The sequence below is a fragment of the Candoia aspera genome, chromosome 3, assembly GCF_035149785.1.
Source record: "Candoia aspera isolate rCanAsp1 chromosome 3, rCanAsp1.hap2, whole genome shotgun sequence".
NCBI classification, from domain to species: Eukaryota; Metazoa; Chordata; class Lepidosauria; order Squamata; family Boidae; genus Candoia; species Candoia aspera.
In genome coordinates this window covers 44,341,587-44,348,264 of record NC_086155.1, presented here as the reverse complement: position 1 = coordinate 44,348,264, position 6,678 = coordinate 44,341,587, and positions in this window count along the sequence as shown.

The window sequence follows — 6,678 nt, the reverse complement described above, 5'->3', positions numbered from 1 at the left end:
AGATAATTTATTTTAATAGGTATTTATTACTCTTAAAAGAGATCTTAATCTTGAAGCCGATCAGCAGATTCGATGTCAAAGCTGCGCAAGGATTTTGGAGGGAAAGGAGAGTGAGATTCAATCAGCTCTCAATCATATGTAACGCTATGGAAGTACCAGGCATGTACTTCATGCTTTCGTTTCTTGACTGCTAAATTAGTTATATGGTTATTTGACAGGATATCATTATTCCCCAGAGGGCCACTTTAAAGTATCCTCTTCACATTCTCAGCTTCTTATTACTTACTAGGGGATGACAAACAACAGGCTGTAAAATTAAAGTGAGGATAGTACTAGTTCCCGGGAAGCCTCTGATTCCGTGCTATGGCAGAATCTTCTGGGATTACTGCTCTTCTGGGGGGAGGCAGGGAATCTTGCTAGCAAATGCATCAGGGTATGGCTATTCCTACCTCTTCTCTTCTTGTCCTCTGTTCAAAGCATCAGCCCCACCATGCATTAAGGAGAGCAACTGATGGTTCTTCTTTTCATTGGCAAATGATACTGAACCAGTGAAATCCACCAATTGCTTTTCTCAACTTGTCCTGCATTAAAACTATAAAATCAGTACTACTTGCTGGCCTCTCTACTGAAACAGAAGAAGGTTCCTGTGTCTGGGCAGCAAACCTTATGCTGGCTCAAGGACTAATGGATTGTATTTTAAGGTGGCCATCTGGCTGGACCTTAGAAAGAAGTGCTTCTTCCAGCTTCTATGAGCAGTACAGCGTTGCTAAAGGAGCAGCCACCTCATTCTCTCCCACGCTTGTAAACCAGTGTGAGAGTGGTTGAGCAAGTAGGCGGAAGAAGCAACCTACTTTTCCCAAAGAGCAACCCTAAACTCCATCACCAAGTGAGGGAGGAGAACAGGCCTTCACCTTTTTGTCTCCCTAATGGGCCAGAAAGAGGGACTTGATTAGTGTGTCATGCTAAAGTCACAGTGTGGTTTACTTAGCACCAATTTAATGTTTGGGTCAATTACCATTTATTATACAAAACTTGTCTTAGTTTTATTCCTAATCCCAATCAGAATGAGAGAATTGAGCATTGTAGAGGGAGAAAATAAATTAGCAACCAGAAACGGACCAATCTGTACAGTACTGCCTAAAGCACCTTCTTTCTCCCTCTGCATTGCACAGAATAGAGGATTTGGTTCATTGAGCAAATGCACCATCAGAATTCAAGTGAACAAGTAAGTGAATAAAGTGCTTGTTCCTATATTTTACAACACTCAGGTAGCACCATGTGTCTAATCCACTGTGCTACTTCACTGAAAGAGAATGGCCTTTTTTCTCTTCCATGTTTCTTCTACTACTACCAAAAGGATATAAACCTAAGGCACAGAAAATATCAAGTGGAAGCAACAAAAAATGAGTTGAACTGTGCAAGTTACAATTCAAGAGGAATTCACCTGAAATAGAAGTTCTACTGTCTTTGCACAAAGCTCAGCCTTTTATTTCCTTGGCAGTAAGAATTGGACAGGTGGAAGTTACTGCCTTTTCCAAATTATCACCTAGATTCTCTCTTTGCAGAGCTCTACTTGCTTACATATCCTATTTGGGCAATGGGGCTTAGCCATCCAGAGGGAACAAGGACAAGACAGCTGCTTCTTTGAGCACAGGCTCCAACTTTGCCCATTCACCTGTCTTTTCTGACTGGATTATCAACTACACAATTTATTGCCTAAGGTAGAGCAACAAATGATCCCCCCACAAGCCAATTGCCCAAAGCCAACCAAGTTAGTTTGGTACCCAAGACTGAAATATCCAGTGGCACATTTCTCAGACTGTAAATATACATACATTAAGTAACTTGATTATTCTTTCAAACCCAACCAGACAATGGAAAGAAATTATGTAAAGGGGCCCAGAACTCTGTCCATCTGGATAACTCTGAAAATAGCACAGAACCAAATTTGAGGGAGTGAGAAAAGCCAACAAAAGAGTGTGTTTCAAAATGGGTCAGATTTTTCCGGAGGCTGCATGGGAGCCTATGGGAGAGGCAGTTGGGCAGCAGCTTGGAAGATGACTGACTCCTCCATTCTAAGCCCTCTTCCCAGTCATGTGACCAGAGTGGCTATTAAGAGGTTAGAAAGAATTCCAGAAGCCATGTTCTCCATGCTTTCCCTCACTTGTTATTCCTTCCAACTCAACAGAATGTTGGATTCTGTCCATCTGCTAATCAGGGAGATAACCTCCAGAAGCAGATCAGAACTGGACTAAATATGGTATAGGGAGATAAACCAGCAAAGATAAAATCAAGTTAAAAAATTAGTCAGATCCACCCATGAGCTATGGGAAAAAAACATTCCAGGGGGGGAAATGCCATTATGCATCTCTATGGGAGATGCAGTTGTGCAGCAACTTGAACTGTTGTTGACTCCTCCAGTCTAAGCTGTCCTCCTGGTTATAAATGCAGCACAGAGCTTATGCAGCCCTCTCTGTGCTTCCCAGTGTGTACTCACAAATACATATGCAAGGTGAGGAGACAGCAGAAACACACACACTGTCTTAGTTTGTTACCTTGAAGAAAATACAGAACCTACTAAGGCCACTGCATTGTGCTTCTTCTATTTCTGATTTGAGTTTTGTATATTTGTTGTCAAGAAAAATTTAACCATTTAATTGTGAGCTCCCTAGCAATTTGTTGGTTTATGTATGTATGTGTATATTTAAAATATTACACATATGAAAGATAAAATCCAGTCTCATACCTTGAATATGTGCAGAAAGTTTTCCCACACTCTTGAGTAACCACCTGGAAATCGTCAAGCAGATCCTAGAATTACAAAGCAGAGTTTCCCAACTGCAAAGCTTCCCAAGCAGGCTATCTTTAATTGTAGAAACCTAACTACTGTGTTGTTAAAGCCTACAATATTTGCATATCATACAGTCTTGCTAGATTCATATCTAGCAAGTTGAAGCCTTGATCATAATAGATCATAACTCAAAGCATATACAGCCCACTCCTACACAGACATAGTTCAAAGCCCTTCTAAGCATTACAGAACTTTCATTTAAATTAAGAGCACGTAGAATTGCTAGCTTCCTTAGAAACAAATTCTACTTTAGAGATTTACCCTTCCTTCCCCAAAGTATGATTGAATGTTTTGGGGAAGTGAATGTATGCTTTGTTTAAAAAAATTCCAGCTTTAATCGTTTTGTATAGTTTTTAGTTATTTTCTTTATAAATCTATATGGGGAAATGTGCAATAGGGAGTTCTTTATATCTTATTCTATTACCTACAGTATCTTTTGCCCATTTTCTCTTGCTTTACCTTAGCAACATGAGCTAAGAAAAGAGTGAAAAGAAAAAAATGAGCAAAACTTATAATTCTGAGTTGCACCTCTACTTTTTTGCAGGAATTTGCCTCAGAAGTAGTGGGAAGTGGACAGGAGAAAAAAACTTACATTTTAGGCATCCTAATTTCTTTTACAGTGCTGTATTTAATTGTAGCCCACCTTGCTAAATATGCCTATGTGAAGGAAATTATGAGCATATTTATTTATTTTATTTATATGTCGTATTTCTTTACCACCCATCTTGTAACGACGACTCTGGGCAGTTTACAACAATTAAAAACAGAGAAATAACATATTAAAATAAAACGATATAAATATACATATAAATATGTAAGTGCAAAATATATATATATAAAATTCAAGATGGCGAGTACAAATATTATTATTGGCCCCCTCACAGTGCCACCCACTCCCAAGATTGGCTATCCCCCCTCCCACCTCAAGCAAGCTGGCACAACCAGGTCTTAACCCTCTTCTGGAAGGCCAGGAGAGTGGGGCCCTGCCTTATATCCAGGGCTAGCTTGTTCCAAAGGGTGGATGATACAGCAGAGGCGGCCATCCTCCTGGACCCTGCCAGTCGACAATCTCTCATAGGCAGGGTCCGTAACATCCCCTTTTCTCATCCCCTGACATCTGTTTGGTAGAAGAGGGCTTCTCGGTCTTGTATTGTGAGTATTGGGGAAAAAATGCATTGTACTTTTAAACAGACATAAAATCCAGCTTCTCTAAAGCCCTATAATCTCTTCTACCAAAAAGAATAATCCCTGGACTAATTGCCAAGATTGCGCAGTAGAATATACTACAAAATATGTGTAGAGTACCATATCAATACATAGAGCCCTTCATTCTTCCTATTTAATACTAGGAGATGAATTGCAGATCTAAGGTATGACTTCCACAAAATGGAGTTTTGGAATCTCACATTTAGAAAACTTTCTGCTTAATTTTTGAGATATTGGTCCACTGTTTCCAACATGCCACTTGTAACGTCTGATGAGAAAAGTACATTTATATGGCAATATGGTTTCAGCTAAGAAAAACAGCTTGACAATCTGTACCTTTGTTGTCAGTGCAATGTGTGTCTGCACTTAATATTTTGTCTGGATTTGTCATAGTTTCCCCCCCCCCCAAATAGCAGACATCTCTTTATTTCATGGGTATAGTCATTATCCCTGTGAAGTTTTGAGCCTACAAAGTTCGCTATTGTTTCAAATTCTTCCCTGCCTATTTGTTTTGGGTTGGCATTGCTTGTTAGAATGATCTGAATTTTAAAATGTTGAGCAGCAGATAGGCTTTTGCATTCTTTTTTCACTTTCAACAGGAGATTTCTTAATTTTCCCTCACTTTCAGGTATCTTCAACATATCTGAAGCTGTCAATATTTATCTCACCAATTTTAATTCCAATGTCTATTTCTTCTAGTACAGCATTTCTCATTATATGAATAAAAAAAGTAACAGTTTACAAACCTGATGCATTATTTTTCCAATTTTAAGCCAATTAGTTGCTTCATATACAGTTCTAAGTATTGCATCCTGGTCATCTTACAAATTCTTCAATAGGCAGATGAGGTTGCCCAGTATATCCAAATTTTTAAGGGCTCTCCACACATTTATTACACAGTCAAAAGCTTTAATGTAATCAATAAAACAAAAATCAAATACTTTGGGAACTACCTTGTCTTTTCCATTAGCCATCAGATGTTTGTAATGGAATCTTAGATGTCTCTGACTCTTCTGAATCCAGCTTGTATCCAACAGTTCTTGTTCCATGTTGTGCTGTGGTCTGGATTGCAAAATTTTAAGTATTATCTTACTAGCTTGTAAATAAGTGAAACTGCATTCTTTAGCACTGCCCTTTTTGATACTGGAATATAAATTGATCTTTTGCAATCTTTTGGACACTTGTGGTTTTTCATCTTTGCTTGCGGAGTATACAGTTAATTTGATTTCAGTGTTGTCTTTCTGGAGAAGTGCCTGTATGGAGTTATCTTTTAGGTTGCTGGAAGAAGAAATCTGTTATAAACATTGACTTTTCTAGGCAGAACTGTATTAGTCTGTCTTCTGTTTTGGTTTGTACACAGAGGTCAAATTTCCCATTATTCCAAACGCTACTTTACTTTTAACGTTAACATTCCATTTGCCTATAATGAATATGCCATCTTTTTTAGTGTTGTATAGACAAGGTATTGCAAGTCGTCATAGAAATGTTAAACTTCTCCTGCATCTATGATTGGGGCAAATGGAACACCGTCCCATTGATTTGCTTACATTGGACTCATTGAAATCATTATATAATTTTGGGAGCTGTATGCAAGCACCAACTGTAACGCCCTTTTGTTAATAATGATGGCTTCTCCATTACTTCTATGATTTTCCAATCCATAGCAGAAGTTTTGGTGCTCCCCTGATGTGAAGTTCCCTATTCTAGTCTACATCATTTCACTGATTCCCAGAATATTAACATTCAGTCTTGACATTTCTGCACTGACAACATCAAATCTGCCTTGGTTCAGAGTTCTGGAGTTCCCCGTACCAATGGTATTCACATCTGACCACATCAGAAGCTATATTTCAGCTTTAATCCAGCCACATCATAAGAACCACTGCTACTTATAATTGCCCTCTCTCTTTCCCAGTACCTTGTTGGATACATTCTGACCCAAGTGGCTCATCTTCAAGTACAATGTTGACATTGTCTTGGTTTATTTTCTGAGCAGAATATTGGAATGGAATGTCATTATTTCTGGGATAGCCCAGAAAAATTATCTTAAGTGAGAGAAATGGGTAATAGAATGAATTTTAAGATGGGGAAGTAAGTACAATGTTTTTCATTTTGGAAATATAAAAGCACAAGTACAGAATGGGAATTACCTGTCTTGATAATAATACTTGTGAAAAGCATCATGGAACTGTAGTTTAATGCAAACTGAATATGAACCAGCAGTATGATATGGCTGCAAAAAAGGAAAACATAATTTTAGGCTGCATCCACATAGGAAAAATTAATTCCTCTTTATTCTGCATTGGTCAGATTTGCCAACTGTGTTCAGTTCTCTGTACCATATTTTAAGAAAGATTCAGATAAATTGAAACTGGTTCAGAGAATGGCAATGTAGAAAATGAGAGGAAAAGAAACTAAATCCTATGAAGATAGACTGAAGAATCTTGGTATACTTAACTTTGAGAAAAGACAAGGGTGGATATGATAGCACACTTCAAAAGTTGCACTCAGGGCTACTTATTTATGAATATATAATATACTTATTTATGCTTACATTTGTGCTATAAATATCCAAATATACAGTATACCCAAAGAAAGCAGCAGCAGCAACAAAAGGTAAA